The sequence below is a fragment of the Pongo pygmaeus genome, chromosome 7 (genome assembly GCF_028885625.2).
Source record: "Pongo pygmaeus isolate AG05252 chromosome 7, NHGRI_mPonPyg2-v2.0_pri, whole genome shotgun sequence".
Classification (NCBI taxonomy): Eukaryota; Metazoa; Chordata; class Mammalia; order Primates; family Hominidae; genus Pongo; species Pongo pygmaeus.
In genome coordinates, this window is record NC_072380.2 from 154,283,778 (window position 1) to 154,301,201 (window position 17,424).

The 17,424-nt window shown below is 59.9% G+C and overlaps 1 protein-coding gene and 1 long non-coding RNA gene across 4 annotated transcripts in view; one reads left to right on the top strand and one right to left on the bottom strand.

Moving 5' to 3' along the window:
* Positions 1-1,741: 1,741 nt before the first annotated feature.
* On the bottom strand, positions 1,742-11,717 carry LOC129042362 (uncharacterized). Its single transcript, XR_008504112.2, has 3 exons — positions 11,259-11,717; positions 9,108-9,215; positions 1,742-3,446 (listed from the first exon to the last, which is right to left on the bottom strand). It is a non-coding gene; the product is annotated as an uncharacterized LOC129042362 (long non-coding RNA).
* An 86-nt stretch (positions 11,718-11,803) lies between these two features.
* Positions 11,804-17,424, top strand: part of PTP4A3 (protein tyrosine phosphatase 4A3) — a 45,699-nt gene continuing 40,078 nt past the window's right edge. For all 3 annotated transcript variants that reach the window (XM_054498255.2, XM_054498262.2, XM_054498257.2), the window contains exon 1: positions 11,804-11,900. The gene's annotated coding sequence lies outside the window, so the exon portion shown is untranslated. The remainder of the gene's footprint in view (positions 11,901-17,424) is intronic.

A 17,424-nucleotide genomic window follows, 5' to 3' on the forward strand; every position in this document is an offset into this window, starting at 1 on the left:
TCAGGGTCATTGCAAGGGTGAAATCATCTAGAGACACAGAGCCTAGAATACCATACTCAGGAGTTTGTGCTCTGCCCTATAGGCAGTGGGGAGTTATGGCAAGTGGTTGAGCAGTGCTGGAGCTGGGCTTTCTGAGGGTCTGAGCTCCCAAAGCCTTTTCTGCATGGCTGGGTTGTGAGGGTTTTATATTGTCACTGCTGACCAATCACAGATTGGCTACCCTTCCTCCTGGCCAGTGATTGGTTTAGGGTGGGTTAGCCTAGCCAGCTTTGGGCCAATGACAGGTGACCAGAGGCTTATTGTGAGTTCTGAGCTCTCTCCTGCCCCCTGATAGACATGTGAGCATGAGGGGAGCCTGCCTGAGAATCACGGTGGGGAAAATCTTAGAGAGGCACAGCTGGGTGTGGTCACCCTGTCCTGGAGCCCACAGTCCCTCTGCACTTCCCGTTATGTGAGTTCCTAAATTTCCTCACTGGGAAGCCTGGGATTCTGTCACTTGCTTCTCAAAGTACCCAGTGTCCACATGGCCGAGTGTCCTCCTAGAGCCCACATCTGATCGCATCCCTCCCTGCTGAAAACCATCAGGGGCTCCCATCCCTTGATGAGGAAGCATAGTGCTTCACCCCACAGCCTGTGCCTCCCACTGCGGGCTCTGCCGGCTCCTGACTATGCTTGAACACACCAGGCACACATCTGCTGCGGGGCCTTGGCACTGCTCCTCCCTTGGCCAGGAGCACTCTTCCTTTAGGCCGGTCACTGCTCACCTCATTGAGGGCCGAGCTCAAATGGTGGCCCCTCAGGGCAGGTGAGTGGCCAGGACAATCTGGGTTTGCTGCAGCCACACACACCCCGGATTCTTCTGTGTCCTTATTGACGGAGGTGTGGGTCTCGCTCACGCCACCAATTGCTGGTCGGTGCGGTGGGGATGGGTCTCTTGCTCCTTGGTGGCCTGGGGACCCAAATGACAGAGGCTCTGCCATTGCCTGCAGCCGGTGCTGTCTCAACACAAGGCCTCAGGCGCCCTGTGGTGGGGGAGAGTGGAAGAACAGAGCACCAGTTCCTGAAAGCTTTGTCCCTGAAGTGCCCATCAGATTAATCTCTTCTACTCACATTCCAAGGACCACAGTCAGTGGTGGTGGCCATGTCCAATATGAGGGGGTGTGACCCTAAGCCTGGAAGGGGCCTGTCACACAGCAGTGGCTTCCTGGCCATCCAGTCCCTGTGAGCGGTCTCTCCCCTCCACAGCGGCGTCCTGTTCTTATTCGGGAAAAAATGCACATAACACAAAATTCACCATGTTAAAGTATGCAACCCGGCTTCACTCACAGGGTGGAGCCCCATCGCCTCTGCTTCCAAACATTTCCATCACCCAAAATGGGAACCCCCATTCCTCCCGCCGAGCCCCGGCAACCACCAATCTGTGCTCATCTCTATGATTTGCCCACTCTGGGCATTTTGTATAAATGGAATCATGCGATATACAGTCTGTCGTGTCTGGCTTCTTTCACTCAGTCTTATTTTCTCAAGAATCGTTCACACTGCAGCCTGGATCAGAGTGCCCTTCCTTTTCATGGCCGCATGCTATTCCACTGCTGAGATGTGCCACCTTCTCTTTGTCTGTTCATCCAGTGATGGTTGACATTTGAGTGTTTCCTGGTTTTGGCCATTGTGAACAGCACTGCTACGCATGTTCACATACAAGTTTTTGTTTGAGTCCTGGCTTTTTTTTTTTTTTTTTTTTGAGACAGAGTCTCGCTCTGTCGCCCAGGCTGGAGTGCAGTGGCGCGATCTTGGCTCACTGCAAGCTCCGCCTCCCGGGTTCAAGCAATTCTCCTGCCTCAGCGTCCTGAGTAGCTGGGATTACAGGCGCCCACCACCACGCCCAGCTAATTTTTGTATTTTTAGTAGAGACGGGGTTTCACCATGTTGGTCAGGCTGGTATCGAACCCCTGACCTCATGATCCACCCTCCTCGGCCTCCCAAAGTGCTGGGATTACAGGCATGAGCCACCGCGCCCGGCCGAGTCCTGGCTTTTAATTCTTTTGGGTAGATACCTAGGCCTCATCCCATTGCATTCCTTCCTTAACCGATCCCTCTCCGCAGTTACTTGCTCCCACCGTGCCTCTGTTTCCCTCTCTGTGAACTGGGCATGCTGCTGATCTCCAGTTATGAGCAGCTTCTCTCTTAGGTGGTGTGTTCTGCAGGGAGGGGAAGCAGCCGCTGCCCCTGCATGCTCCTGGCCGTGCTCACAGCATCTTCCTGTCGCTCCTTGGCTTGTTCACTGACCCCTCCCTGATGTGGCCGGAGGACGGGGCCTGATATCACCTTGTCTTGTGCAGGCCTGACATGTAGGTGTTCGGCTGATGCTTGCTAGTATAGGAATAAGCTAGTTCTCTAACTTGGAGTTCCTCCTTGTGAGGTTTTGTTTGCAAGAAGAAATCTGCTGCTAAGCCAGCTGTGGAGGCACATGTCACAGTCCTAGCTACTCTGGAGGCTGAGGCAGGAGGAGCGCTTGAGCCTGGGAGTTTAAGGCTGCAGTGAGCCATGCTCACACTGCTGCACTCCAGCTTGGGCAACAAAGCCAGACCCTGTCTCTTAAATGAACAAACAAACACCCTGCTGCTAAAACATGTAGAAAGTGTGATGGACACCACACTGGCAGTTTTGCTTCCTCAGCCAGCACCGCCCAAATGCTCCCAGGGTCAGAGGTTAGGGATCAGGCCGGCTCCTGGTAGGAGGCTCTGTGTGCCCTGGCAAGTCGCCCTTCCCTGGGCCAGGAGCGAGGTGAGGGTGCCCACAGCAACAGGCTGTGTTTGGACACAAGCAGGGTGGGGCTGCACCACACTGGGCTCGTCCTGTGCCTCATAAATCAGCTCCCAAGAAAATTCCCCAAAAGGAGTTTCAGCTGCTGCCGAGCCCAGGCCAGCAGGCTGGTCTCCCCTCCGGGGAGAAATCTCCTCTCCCGTCTACCACCCCAGGAGTCCCCAGAGAGGCTCGGTTACCCTCCATGGAGGGGATACTCACTGCCTCGCCGAGTTTGGAATCCACTTTTGCCTATTCTCTAAGCCCTGCTAGAGATGTGGGAGTGCCCCCGCCCCACAGCCTGTTCTGAACTCACCTGGGCCATCACCCACCTCCAGCCTCTCTCTCAGTGTGAAGCCCGAGAGCATCTTCCGCACCCAGGTGGATGGGTGGCTAACAGCGTGGGCATCAGGGGCTCCTGGCTTTGCTTGCCCGCGCCTGCATTTCCTTGCTGTTTGGCTTTGGGTGATCTGCAGGAAGGAGGACTGCCACCGCCATCGCACACGCCTGGTCTCTCCACTGGCACCTTCCTGTTGTTCCTTCCCTTGTTCGCCAACCCCTCCCTGATGTGGCCGGAGGACAGGGTCTGGTGTCGCCTTGTCCTGGCACAGTCCTGGCAGGCTGGAGTGTCTGACTGACGCTTGCTGGATAGAAGAATAAACTAGAGCTAGAACTTGGGGTTCCCTGTGGGGTTTTGTTTGCAAGAAGAAATCCCCTTCTCTGCAGCTCCCTGGGGCCCTGTCATTACAGAGGGGGACTGGGATGATTGGGGAGGCACGCGCCCTGCTGAGGGCGGCCACTTCTCCAGCCCAGCAGGCTGTAATCCGACATCCACAGGGACTCTCCTGGTAACTGGTGGTGCATGGCCCCTGTGCTGAGAGGGCTGCAGTGTGCACCCCCTGTTTAGCGCATCATACAGGTTCAGCACGTGTCCGCGGCTGGGTGCTTGAGGAGCACCTGTCAGACGGGTGCCTGTCAGGTCATATTTTTGGCAATGGTAGCTTCCCGGGAATGAGGGATTTTTCCTGGGAAAAACGCCCCTGTGGAGGGCGGTCAGCAGCCCTGAGGACATGGTATGAGACCCACAGCTTTCCTTGATTCCAGAGCAGCCAGGAAGCTGGGACTCCAGCAAGCCGTGCTGCCCCCACCAGTGCCTGTGTTCCGTGCATCTCACATGGAGCCTCACTCAACTCTTGTCTCTGAGTGCCCACTGGTGGGGACGAGGGAGATGGCAACTGCGGATGGATCCCAGGCCAGTGGAGAAGACAGACCCACACACCAGGAGGATGAAGGGTTGTCAGGTTCGGGGGGCCTGGAGGCTGCCTCCTACAGGCCCTGTCCCATGGTGAGAGGGTCGGGACCTCAAGGTTCCTCAGCCTGGACCTGCCGTGTCTTGGGCAGCATCCAGTGTTTGGGCCCCACGACCTCCAGGGAGGGTCACTTGTTCTGTGGCTGCCCTCTGTCCCCCACCAGGCTCCCCATGGGGGGCTCAGCATGCAGGCTCAGCACACATCAGGCATGCAGGCTCAGCACACGTCAGGCATGCAGGCTCAGCACACGTCAGGCATGGAGGCTCAGCACACGTCAGGCATGCAGGCTCAGCACACGTCAGGCATGCAGGCTCAGCACACGTCAGGCATGGAGGCTCAGCACACGTCAGGCATGCAGGCTCAGCACACGTCAGGCATGGAGGCTCAGCACACGTCAGGCATGCAGGCTCAGCACACGTCAGGCATGCAGGCTCAGCACACGTCAGGCATGGAGGCTCAGCACACGTCAGGCATGCAGGCTCAGCACACGTCAGGCATGGAGGTTCAGCACACGTCAGGCATGCAGGCTCAGCACACGTCAGGCATGGAGGCTCAGCACACGTCAGGTATGGAGGCTCAGCACACGTCAGGCATGCAGGCTCAGCACACGTCAGGCATGGAGGCTCAGCACACGTCAGGCATGCAGGCTCAGCACTCGTCAGGCATGCAGGCTCAGCACATGTCAGGCATGCAGGCTCAGCACACATCAGGCATGCAGGCTCAGCACACATCAGGCATGGAGGCCCTGGCCCCACGTTCCCTGCTGCTGGGCAGTGCACAGCCTGCCTGAGCCTGGGTCCCTGGGTGGGGCCAGCTGCCCCTGCCCTCTTCTGGGCCTGGTAGGGACATTTGGACCCTCTGCATTGTTGCATCCCTAGATTCAGCCCTGCTCTGCTCCCTGTGGGGACACCAATCTCCCTTCCTCAGCCTCCCCAACAGGCCTCATCTGCTGAGGACCGGGAGGCACGGGGCCCAGGCACCAGGCCCGTCTCTCGTCCCTTCCCAGAATATCTTCTGCCTCCTCCCCTTCTCATCTTCCCTTTCACCTCCTCCCTCCTTTCTCACTCCCTCTCTCTCTTTCCCTTCCTCCTCCCTCCCTCTCTTTCCCTTCTCCCTCCTCCCCTTCTTCCTTCTGTTCCTCGCTCTCCTCCCCTTCTTCCTTCTGTTCCTCGCTCTCCTCCCCTTCTTCCTTCTGTTCCTCGCTCTCCTCCTCCTGTCCCCTCTTTGCCTTCCTCATCATCTCTCCTCTCTCCTCCTCAGCTCAGGGACCCTTCACTGAATCTGGAAAGAACAGGAGAAACAGCCTCATCACAAATTCTCCAAATTGTTCTTGGATAGAGGGTTGAGAACTTCAATGCCAGAAACGGTGTTGTTTTCCTGGTTTGGCAGGGGTCTCTGAGCCCTGTGGGCCCCTCCAGGGTCTAAGAGGTCCCCAGAAAATGAGGCAGGATGGAAGCCCTCTGTCAATACCCTTGCCCAGAGGTACACGTGAGGGCTTCAGGACAGGAGGCAGGAGTCCCACTCCTGGGCCCCTGGTGGGCCAGGGGTACAGGGGAGAGCGGCATTCTGAACCTGTATGGGTGTGTGAGTTGGGCAGGCCCCGGTGGAAGGCCACTCCCCACTCTCCCTGGAGACCTCCCGTGGGGTCTGCCCCTCTGAAGATACAGGTTTTCCTAAGTCACACTGAGGGGCGGGCTTGCTGAGGCCCAGCTGGGGGTCTTCCTGCAGACCGGCCTGTCACTCCCCACTTGCCAGTGGTCTGGGCTGCAGCTGGGGAGGGCTTCTGCTCTGGGCCTCAGGACCTGGTGTGGGCAACTCACGGAGCGGGCTCTCCCTGCATTTGTGGGGGTGAAAGGACAGGCCCTCCCAGGCTGATCTCTGGGGGAGGGTCCTGACCCCCGGGAGCCCTGGGTGCTGAGGAGGCCTCTCCCAGGGCCATAGTCTCCATGGATGGAAGTAGGGGGTGGTGGCTGGGCCAGCCCCCTGACACCCACCAGCTGCCAGGCCTGCTCTGAGAGTCCCCGATCCCTCCACCACTCTTGAGGCCACACCCAGCTGTGGTGTCCCAAAGCCCTGCTCCTGGGGCGGACAGGGAGCATGGTTCTACTCTCCCCACCAGCCGCTCCAGGCCGGCTCTGCTGGACCCTGCAGTGCAGAGAGGACAGAGCTGGACCCCACCTTGATGGGCCACAGGATGGGGGCACATCAGACACACGAGAGGTCTCCTTTGGCCATGCCATGTGTGCGGGAGCCTCAGTTAAACTGTGAACATGCTCAGCCTCAAAGGACTGAGCGGAGGGCCCTGTGCTTGCAGATCGCATCCTCCTTCACCGGGATTGTGGGGTGAGGAGCAGACCCTGGCTGCGGCTCTGCCTCTTGCCCTGAATGGGGTGCTACAGGGCTGGCATGTGGATGCTTTTTACTGGAGTCTCCCCTGAATCCCAACAGATGAGGAAGCCAGATGCGGACCCGCAGGCAGGACCTGATACGTAATTTCAGGGGCCTGGGGCAAAATGGAAATGCATGCCTCTCATTCAAAAATGTTCAACATCGCCCTACAGCAACAGCAGAGCATTCAACCTGGCTGAGGGCGGTGCCCGTGACCCGTGCCCAGCTCGTACCCAGTGCAGCGGCCCTGCCCCACAGGCCCCACGAGGGGGCGCCCGTGTGGCATGCCTGAGGCCCACATCCCACAAGCCCGCCTGCCCTGACCCTCCCGGCATCCTCAATGCCGCAGCATGGGTGTCCCAGCCTCCTCACTGGCGGGAGCATCTACGGACCTTGGTCCTCCTGGAGCTGGGGGTCACAAGTGCAATGGCAGGTGCCAGATGGGGCTGAGGCCAGCAGGGCTGTGTGTGGTGGGACATCTGGCTACGGTCACCCCTAGGGAGGCCCCGTCATCCCCAGGAGACACCCTAGCTCTTGCCTGGGACCCCAGCACCAGGCCACAGGGTCCCTGCTGACTCCCTGATTCTCCATCCGCCAAGGCGCCCCTCCTGCCTGCTGAGCGCCAGCCCCTTTACTCCAGGAAGAACGCTTGGCCGGCAGTTCCCTGCTCAGATGCAGTGCCTGGGACGTGCCTCCTGGATGCCCCCACTACAGTAGCTGCAGCACTGTCTGGGGGGGCTCCCACTGCAGGTCCCAGTGAGGCTTGGCACAGGTGCTCAATGAAAGTTTGCCAAATGCAGGGGCAGTGGGAGCCAGGAGCGCTTTCAGCTGTCAATGGGCGACACAGCTACAGCATTCAGGCTTAGGGTAGCCCCGCTGCTGCAAAGGTCCCAGCTCAGTGTCCCACCAAGCTCCCACACCCTACCTCATTGGTGGTCTCAGAAGTCCAGGTCAGGCACTGCCCTACCTCCACCCCAGCCCCCAAGGGGCCAGAGCTCAGCCTGTAGTGGCCTTCCCTCATCCTTGCAGGTGGCACCGGCTGCAGGCTCGGGAAGCCGCCCCACCCTGCCCACGCCAAGTCAGGGCAGGCCTGGGTGCCCCACAGAACACAGTGAGGTGGCGCTGGGTGGCTTCTGAGGTCAGATCACATGTGTCTTGCTCTTCTGGATCACTCCATGTGGGAGAGGGCAGCCCCAGCACTGGGAGGACACCCAAGCATCCCTACAGACGGGCGTCTTGAGGAAGACTCTGAAGCAGCAGCTAATAACCTGCATGGCCTGGCCAGCTGGGACAGTGAGAGGGTTCCGAAGGGGATCCCCCAGTCACAGTCGGGCCCTTGCATGTCTGGAACCCTGGCCATCTGACTGCATCTCATGAGACCCCAGCCAGAACCGCCCAGCCCAGCCACTCAGAACTCCCAACCACAGACGCAGAGAGAGAGCAGGTTTCACAGGTACAACTAATACACAAATGAAAATTTCATCATCACAGTAGCATGGTTGCATTCATGAAACTAGGGGAAGGAGGGAAATGAAAATGACTTTCACAGCTCCTGCACACCCATCTCCTGAGTCCTGGCCTCCCTCAAGCCCTGCTTCCTCTTTGCATCAGGGGCATGGCTGCTTACGCTTGTTCCCTCGATAGCAGAGCCTGAGATAGGGACATTGGCGCAGGTGGTTTATTTGTGATGACCAGGCGAGGGAGCCAACACAGGTGTGTTATTGAGGTCTCAGCTGGTTTCAGGACCTCCTGGGAAGTGTGCCGGACACCTGAGGAAGGTCCTTCTGCAGATGGGAGGCAGGTGTATCCGCCAGAGCCCTGCCACACTGGGGAGGGCTGGCCCTCCTCTGCCCCTCGGGGCTTGGTACACACGGAAGGCAGGCACTGAGGAAGATGGTCCAAGCTTGCTCAGAATGGGCCACTGCCACTGAAATCAGGGCACAGAGGGGATGTGAGGTGGCCCAGAGAGCATCGTTCCCCACACTTACTCTCTTCCTAGATGTATACTCCTGCACCCCGCTTCTGTTTACCTAACTAACCACTAAACAACAAGCTCTTTTTTATTTTGTTTGACCCTCAGGGCTTGAGGAGGATTCAAAAGGACAGTCATAAAAACATCTACTTCTGCGCAGGCAGAAGCAACGCAGCACTTGACAGCCACCGTCTTGTGGGTCTTCCCAAGAGCCGTGTGAGGTTGGAGCTGCTACTATGACATTTATAGACGGGGAAACAGGCCAGGAGAGGTGAAAGTGTGCAGCCCAGTGATGGGGGTTCAAGAGCTGCTGCTGGTGCCACTAGCCCACCCATGCCCTCCGTGGCTGGATCTAGGTCCCCCAGCCTGGGCCCCTCCTGTAGGGCCCTGCTGGGCTGGAGGAGGCTTTCCAGAAATCCACTTAGCGCTGACCTCGTCTTTGTCCTCCTTGGAGCTAATCTGCTAATCCTGCCAGCCCCAGTGGGCCTCACCACTGTCTAGATCGTCCTGCATGGTTGGCACCCCTCTCCAACAATCCCCCACCTGCTGGGGGCCTCCTACTGGCCATGCCTCCAGGGCTGGGCAGGTCCAGTGACTGGGGTAGGTGGAGCTGGGATTCTTTCTGTGGAACATACCTCAATCCTGGGGGAGATTCTGGAGTCTGGAATTCAGGAGACTGGGCCTGGCTTCTGACCCCACCTTTTCACAGCTCAGCCATCATCTCTGAGGCCCCATTTTCTCATCTGTAAAACACGATCACTTTGAGCTCTCTTCCGGCTATGAAATCCCAAGATTCTCCCTAAGCCTACTCATGCCCGGCCCGTTCCACTCACAGCAGTTGGACAGCTCTGGCTTCACCATGCCTGGGTTTGAATCTTGATTCTGCTTTCACTTAGCTTCTGCTTCCTAATCTGCAAAATGGGGGTGTCAGGGATTCCTCTGCAGGGCTCAGTGTGGACTTGGTGGGTGGGTGTAAGTCCCTGGCATGTGGTCAGCACTCAGTGAATGTCTGAGAACTGAAATGAATCCAGCATGGAGGAGTCTCCTCCTTTGCTCCTGACTCCCTGCATGATGGTAAGAGCGTGGGGAGGAAGGAGACTCCAGCCTCTTGGGAGCCCACTCACCCCAGCAAATTTGGGTGGCTGGGATAGAAACCTCTCTGAGATTTTGGGCAGGAGAGGAGGAAAATAGCATGAAACAGGCAGGGGGTGTTGGTGCTGCTCAGGCTAGATGAAGCCAAACATTTATTTATTAATGCTTTTTTTTTTTAATCTTTTTTTGAGACAGGCTCTCGCTCTTTCACTTAGGCTGGGGTGCGGTGGCGCGATCAGGGCTTACTCTAGCCTTGATCTCTTAGGCTCAGGTGATCTTCCCACCTCAACCTCCAAGCTTGGACTATAGGAGCATGCCATCATGACTGCCTAATTTTTTATTTTTTGTAAAGATAGGGTCCCACTATGTTAGCTAGGCTGGTCTTGAACTCCTAGGCTCAAGTGATCCTCCCGCCTCAGCCTCCCAAATTGCTGGGATTATAGTGTGAGTCACTGTGCCTGGCCTGAAGCTAAACATTTAAAAAATAAGAATTAAAATGCAGCCACAGTGAAATGGCAAGGGGCTGCTTTTACAGGTGCTGAACTTCCCGGCAATAGAAGCATTTAATGGGAGGTTCCCTTTTTCCTAGGACCTCAAAGCTGGAGCACCAGGGATGTTGCCTTGACCTTCCCATGTGTGGATTTCTGCTTGAACACACCAAGTACAGGACACCCTGTTTAGTGGCTAAACGTGGAAATTGCACCAGCTTTACTCCCAACTTGCTGGGCAATCTTTGGGAGTTGCTGACCTTCTCTGTGTCTCATCAGCAAAACAGGAAGAACACTAGCTCTCCCAACATGGGCTGTGTGAGGACTAAATGAGCTCATGAGCCCAGATTTGAACCCGGGTCTGCAAGGGTATGTCCTCTGAGCCATCCCCACCCCTGCCCTTAAGGACCAGGGGCCTCTGGACACCATCAGCTTGCCCACCTGTCCAGGATTTGCATGCACCTGCTCTGTGCCAGATGCTGGGCACTGGGGACAAACCAGGTGAGGTGTGGACCATGACCTGTGTTGTCATTGATTGGGGGACTTTCTGGCAGAGTGGAGAGTGCAGTGGGCTGAGAGACACGATGGCCAGTGGAGACTGAGCTCTCAGAGGCGGCGGCAGCTGATGGGGACCATGCAATGCGAAGGACGGAGGCCCTGGGACAGTCTGGGGTGAACTTCCAGACAGAAGGAACAGCAGGTGCAAAGGCCCTTAGCTGGGAAGGAAACTTTGGGTTGGAGGAATAGCTTGCAGGCTCTCTGAGAGAGGCTGGCAGCCAGGTGGCAGGGAGGCAGCCCAGTCAGGTGGTCTTGGGACAGTTTAGGGTCTCTGGCCTTCACCAGTGAGGTGGTGCCTGGAGACTTTTGCAGAGGAAGGCAGCTCTCACTCGCATCTTCCCGGGGTCCCTCTGGCTGCTGAGGGTGGATGGGTGGAAGAGCATCTTTCAGGGAAGTGGAGACAGGGCTGGAGCAGTTGAACATCTGACTGGGCCAAGGGTCCAGGGATTGGCATGGAACAGGGCTGGGTGGGTGAGGCCCCCTGGGAGACCCCAGCTTGCCTCTGTTTCCCCCTGTACTGGGGCCTCCTGCGTGAACCAGCACTGGTTTTTCCACTAACTGGAGCCACAAGCCTCCCTAGGAAGGGCTGACCCATAAGAGGACGTCCTCAAGGTCCCCAAGGGCTAGAGGCTGAGATGCCGCCCTCACCTGGGCGGGTCTCGCAGCCTGGAGGCACGGGGTGTTGCAGCTCGGGCAGGCCCCGTCCACACGCCTCCCTGCTCTTCTGAGCACCACGCGTCCCGTGGGCTCCCTACCCGTCCTGATAACACGGCGGTCCGGGGGCCTCGAAGCCGGTCTGACCCCAAGTACCCGGGCCAGGTGGCTGCTGTCTTGTCGCCCCAGCCCATCCCCTCAGCCAGCCCGCCTGGCGGCACGGGACCCAGCCCCAGTCGACTTAGGAGGAAACTGAGAACTCCAGAAGTTTCGTGAACTCCCTGGCCTCGTCCGCATCCCGCCCTCTGCCTCCTCACTCGGGCTTCAAAACTGCCCCTCCGACGCCCGCCTGCCCCAGGCCGACCTGGCCCAGGCGCCCGGCAGGCACAAGAGACAAGGTCAGCCCCCGAGGCCACCCGCGCGGCCGCAGCCGCCTCCTCCCAGCCCAGGGGCGGCCTCGGGGGCGGCGGGCGCGCGGCCGCGGCGTGGGGAGCGCTCCCATTGGGCCGTGCCCCCACGTGACCCAGCGGGTCCGGCGCGCGCCCTAAGCCGGTGGAGCCGCGGCCGCGCCTGTGCGCGAGGGCGCGCGCGTCCCGAGTCCTCTACCCGTCGTGCCGGCGCCGTCCGGACCGCCAGGTCAGTCTCCTCCGCGCCCGCTCGGGGCGGGGGCGCGCGGCGCTTTGTGGAGGCGCGTGGGGGGCCGTCCGCGCGCGAGCCCGCCGCCCGCTCCGGGCACGGCTTCGGGGCCGCGCAGCCGGGAGGGCCACCGCCTTCCCCCTGCCCGCGCGTCCCGGGACTCTTGCGCCTGGCGGCCGATCCGGCGGGAACGTGGGCCTGGAGGCTGCCACGTGCCGGGGCCGAGCCTCAGGAGTTCGCTGTTTCCCCAGGCGAGCCACAGGACACCCCTGGCTGGAAGGGGGTGACCCGCTCCCGTTTCTGGGTGCGCGGGAGACCTCCTACCCTGAGTTCATCCTGCCCAGGGTCCCGCCCAGGATCTGGCTCTGCCCCCATTCACGGCTCAGTGTCCTCAGCCGCACAGTTTGGGGAGCTGGAACCCCACAGCCTTCCGTGCCTCCAGGGCAGGTCGTAGATGTCAGTGGAGGTCACGGGGAAGCAGAGCGTCAGGCCTCAGGCCGGGTGGAGTCCGCCTCAGACCATCCCAGTGTTGGGACTCGGGTGGCGCCTCAGCCCTCCAAGCACAGCCCGGTAGAATCAGGTCAGCAGGCTTGATCCACGTGCCTCAGGGATTAAACCGGTGACTTCTGACACGCCCCTGGGCAGCTGGTGGCCCAGGGGTGGGGTGGTGGCATGCTTAGCTCCAAGTGGGCAGAGCAGTTTCACCCTGCCGGTTCCCGGAGGGAAGCCCTTTATGAGGGAGGCTTCCCTGGCCCTCTCTGATAGCGGCTCCAAGGGCAGCGTGAGGTCCAGGCTAGCTGGTCACAGTGTGTGCCCGGGCACCCTCAGCCAAGGCAGAAAGGCACGTGTTGCACCCCCTCTCTCTGCCTAAGGGTTCTGGGGTGTGCCCCGCACACGATGGTGGGTATTGGGCATCCAGCTAGTCTGCGGACCCTGGAGGCCCTGCTCCCAGGATAGAGCAGTGTCCTCGGCTGCAGACCAGAGGAGGTCACTGAACACAGGGTGCCTGTGGCCTTGCACAGACAGAAGCCACCTGGCAGCCCTGTGCAGAGCCGTGCTTCACTGAGTTCCTGCAGTCCTCCCAAGAAGTTCGTTAACCCCATTTCTCAGATGAGGAGACTGAGGCCCAGAAAGGCGGAGTTGGTGCAGCCCCTAAGCCTGCAGGGCTAGGCAGAGCCTTGTTGTTCCCATCTGCAAAGGGGGCGTTGGAGCTGCTGTAAATGGGGGGCCCCAAGCCTGTCACCTGAGTGGAATTAGGCATTGGGGCTCTCCCCATCACCACGCCAGCCCCCCTCACTGTGGTTACTCAAGAGGAGAAGCTGTCCTGTGTAGGAATTCCTGGGCTGTTTCCAAATAGCCCTGCTAGGGAGCTGGTCACCCCTCAACACCCCCAACGTGCTCGCCAAGCACTTACTCTGTGCCAGGCCCAATGCTGGACCTGGAGATGGGGTATGGCTGGCTGGCTGAGCGGGGCAGGTTGCGGACAGGCCCCCGCAGGCAGTCGGCGTGATGGGAGAAAATGCAGGCGGGGATGAGATGCAGCCTCCAGGTGGTTTCCTCAGCTGCCTGCTCCTCTCTGCCTTTGCCCTCCTCCCGGAAGCCTGCGCTGACCACTGGAGTAAGGCTGGGGGCCTCAGCTGGTCCCCTCTCTGTCCCAAGTACCAGCCCAGGACATGGTGAGGGTGGCTGGCTGATGCAGTCAGGCACTGGATATGGGAGGCAGGAGGAAGGCTGGGAGGGTGGGCATCTTTCTCAGACAAGTGGGCAGTTTGGATGGTGAGGAGGTCTTGGAGTCACCATGGGTGGCTGGGCTCAAAGATGACATGAGGGCATGCTTAACAGATGCTTAACCAAATCCTGAATTGGCATTGGCCAATTTCTGTGGTGTAACTACTCCCAAACTACACAGACGTGACTTTACTGGCTGAGGACATGGGCAGAGGTGCACACAGTCAGCCTGAGAGGGGGGCATAAGCTGGTGTGAGCCCTCCCGCTCACCGCCAGGGTGGGCAGAGTGTCCGCTGGTGCCTGATGCCTATGCACGTGACCTCCTTAGGGACTTACATCCAGATGGCGGTGATACAGCTTGGGGAGGCCTCTCCCTGGTTGGCAGGTCCTGGCGAAAGGGTGAGTTAAGTGGAAAGGGTACCAGGCTGGTGTCCAGGTGGCATTTGGCCAGAGGGGCTGAGCTGGGAGCTCCTGGGCCTGGGGCTGGCAGACAGTAGTGATTTTTCGCCCCCCAAGACCTTGGGCTTGCCTTGTTCCATGAAGGTCCCAAAACTGACCAAAGGCTGTAGCCAGATGGTCACTGTCCCAGACCACCCCAGGGCGCTTTCTCACCTCGAGAGCACCACTTCTCCCCACCTCCACCCTGGCTACCCTTGCTGTCACCTACTCCCTCTGGTCCCTGGCACCCCTCCCTGCCCGCAGTGGCGTTTCCTAGCAAGTGCAGCAGCCCGAGGCTGGGCTAGAGGCAGGAGGGCCTGGGAGGCTGGGCTAGAGGCAGGAGGGCCTGGGAGGCTGGGCTAGAGGCAGGAGGGCCTGGGAGGCTGGGCTAGAGGCAGGAGGGCCTGGCTTCCCAGTGTCTTGCTGGATACTTGGCTTCTTGCCCCTCCGTTTCCACACCTGTAAAATGGGAGCAATGACAGGTCTTCCTGGCAGGACAGTGGTGAGGCTTGGTCACACGGGTGGACATGTGTGAGGTAAAAAAAGACTTCCCATCCCTCCTTCTGACGTGGACCGGCTCGCAGGACCCATAGGCAGGGACCTGGGCAAGGTCTGAGGGCCGATGAGCCCTGCCCTCTCTGCACAGTTCAGAGTTGGGTGGGAGTGGCCGTGGGCCGCAGGTGGAGGTTCAGAGTTGGGTGGGAGTGGCCGTGGGCCGCAGGAGGAGGTATTGCACTTCGCACAGTTACGTGGTCGGGTTGGCATCGCCGCTGCCTGACTTCGGCGCCCCGCGAGTGGGGTGTGTGCGGTTGGGGGCGGCCCAGGGTGTGCCCCACGCCTGCCAATCGGGTAGGCCAGCCTCCCTGGAGCGTGGGGGGGCCTTCCCGAGGTGGGACGGGGACAGGGATGGGTGCTTCCTTCCACCCAGGAGCCTGAGCAGAGGGTGGAGGGTCCTGGCAGCCACCTACAGCAGCTGAGAGCTGCGCTCTTTAGCCGAGCGGGATCAGGGCTACGTGGACACAGCCCATGCCAGTGTGGGTGGGGCATGAGCTGTGGGTTCCGATGGCCCAGGAGGTGTTCACCTGGCAGAGAGGGTGCACGTGTGTCCCCTCCTCGGGGCGCCTCAGGTCAGGACCCTGAGAACCTCACTTATCCTTTGAGCTGCGCCAAGGCTGTTGTACAACAGACAGTTCAGAAAATAAGGACAGGCTGTTCCTCCCAGCTGAGGGTGTGGCCCTAAGGACCCCTAGGTGGGGCATTGCTTCCCGCCAGGCACGTGTCACTCAGTCTTGGGCTGCTTTAGTGGCAGCCTCCTGGTTTGGAAGCGGAACTGAGGGTCAGGGATGAGCACATGGCTCAGGGCTCAGCTGGGGTCCTGAGAGTGGGCCCTCAGGTTTACCTTCCTCCTGGAGGGGAACTGGGGGCCATCGCCCAGTGCACACCCACTTCCCCTTAGGTGCGTGGGCCACCCTCCCTCCTGCAGCCCCCGTTCATCTACCCGGGGGGTATGTCCCCCGGCTCCTCTCCTGGCGTCTTCCCGGGATGTAGGGGTGCTCCCATGCCCCCCCGGCTCCTCTCCTGATGTCTCCCCAGATGTAGGGGTACCCTCATGTCAGGGCTCATGCTTCTAGAAGGAATGGAAATGCAGCACAGTCATTGCTGTTGCCTGCCAAGGGCCACCCTGGCTGGGGACAGATGGGGCTGCCTCCCCTCTCCCACCCTGTCCTGGCCACCTGCCCCGGCCAACCCTGCCACTGGCTCAGAGGAAGCAGGCCTAACCCGATGTGTAACCCCCACCCCTGCCATGACGGTAACCCCGTGCCGTGTGAAGGTGGGGCTCCTTGGCAGTGCCTGGTGATCGCAGTACAGCCAGAACTGGCCCCATTATCTGGGCTGTGGGTGCCATTGGTCAGGACCATGATGGACTCATACGTAGCACTTGATGCCTTTTAACTCGCTTCATCCTAGAGGATTGAGACCTCTGGGGTAAGTGTTCATATTACCGTCCTGCCCTAGAGCCAGGGAAGGACCCTAGGGGAGAAGGGACGTGCCAGGGTCACTGCTGGGAGGAGAGCAGGAATTTGAACGCTGGCCATGCCTCCTTTTTGGGGAAAGGTCAGTAAATGGCCAGGGGAGGGTTCTGGTCATTTGGGTGGTGGTGCCAGTGGGGCGAGCAGCTCCAGGGCATCAGCTGGTATGGAATCTGGCCCCAGGCAGCCCGTCCAGCATTCCTCTCTCACCGAGCCTGCAGCCCTGGAGCACCTACTGTGTGTGCCTGCTCTGGCTCACTGGGAACAGGACAGTCCCAAGCCCTGCCCCGAGGAGCTGGCACCAAGTGGAGCAGCTGCACCACAGGTACACGGGGGACAAAGGGCACCTGCTGATGATTTGGCCTGGAAGAGATGAGGTGGGGATGGGGGCTACAGGGTGGGGAGAAGGCGGCCTTGGGAAGGGCTAGCTTGGCCATGCCAGCTTGGTCATGTCACCTTCTGAGCCTCAGTGTACTCTTCTCACGTGGGACAAGACCACGCATAACCTGATGGGCTGCGTGTGTGGAGTCGACAAGCTGACGTGCGGGTCCTGAGTGCACTGAGTCTGCTGGGGTTCCAGATACAGTGGATGAACGATCCAGGGAAGGAAACAGCCCGGGCTGTGCTCTCTGGGACCTGCCCTTGAGCCAGGTACTCCTGTGGGAGGGTGGCCGGGCTGGCTGGGGACCCAGAGCCCACAGCCTCTCCTCCCTTGCTGTTTTCCCGGCCAGGGAGGAAGCCAGGCTGGAAGGCCCCAGAGGGCTCAGGGGGATGAATGCAGGTTGATCTGTGTTGACTGTGGCTCTAGCCGCCTCCTCAGGGCCAGAGCGGCTCCTGGAGCAGGAGTGAGAGCTGTGTTACAGGCAGGGAAGCCGGGGCTCGGGGAAGGTGGTTGCCAGGGTGTGCAGGGCTGTGCCGACCCCATCCTGGTGGGTCCCTGTGACAACAGGACAGGCCGTCTGCCCATTGTACAATGAGAGGCTGATGCTCTGTCACTTCGTGAGGTCACACAGGCTCCAGGCAGTGGGGGCTCTCTGAAGGAGGTCCCAGGGACCCGAATGGAGCCCCCTGGGTGGGCTGGAACTTCTTCCTGTAAGGCCTGTCCTGGATTGGGGTTGGGTGGGAGAGGGCAGGAGTCCTGCTGGGAAGGGCCTCTGCCATGCCCAGCTCCTACCACAAGTACAGAACAACGACAGCTCTGCCACCTGGCTGCCCCACGCTGGCACATGCTCCCCGCTGGCCTCAGCTGGGAGTCCAGTGAGTCAGGAGGTGAAGGTGGGGTGCACGTCCCCTGCAGACCCTCACAAGGCAGGTGGTGGGCGAGTAAT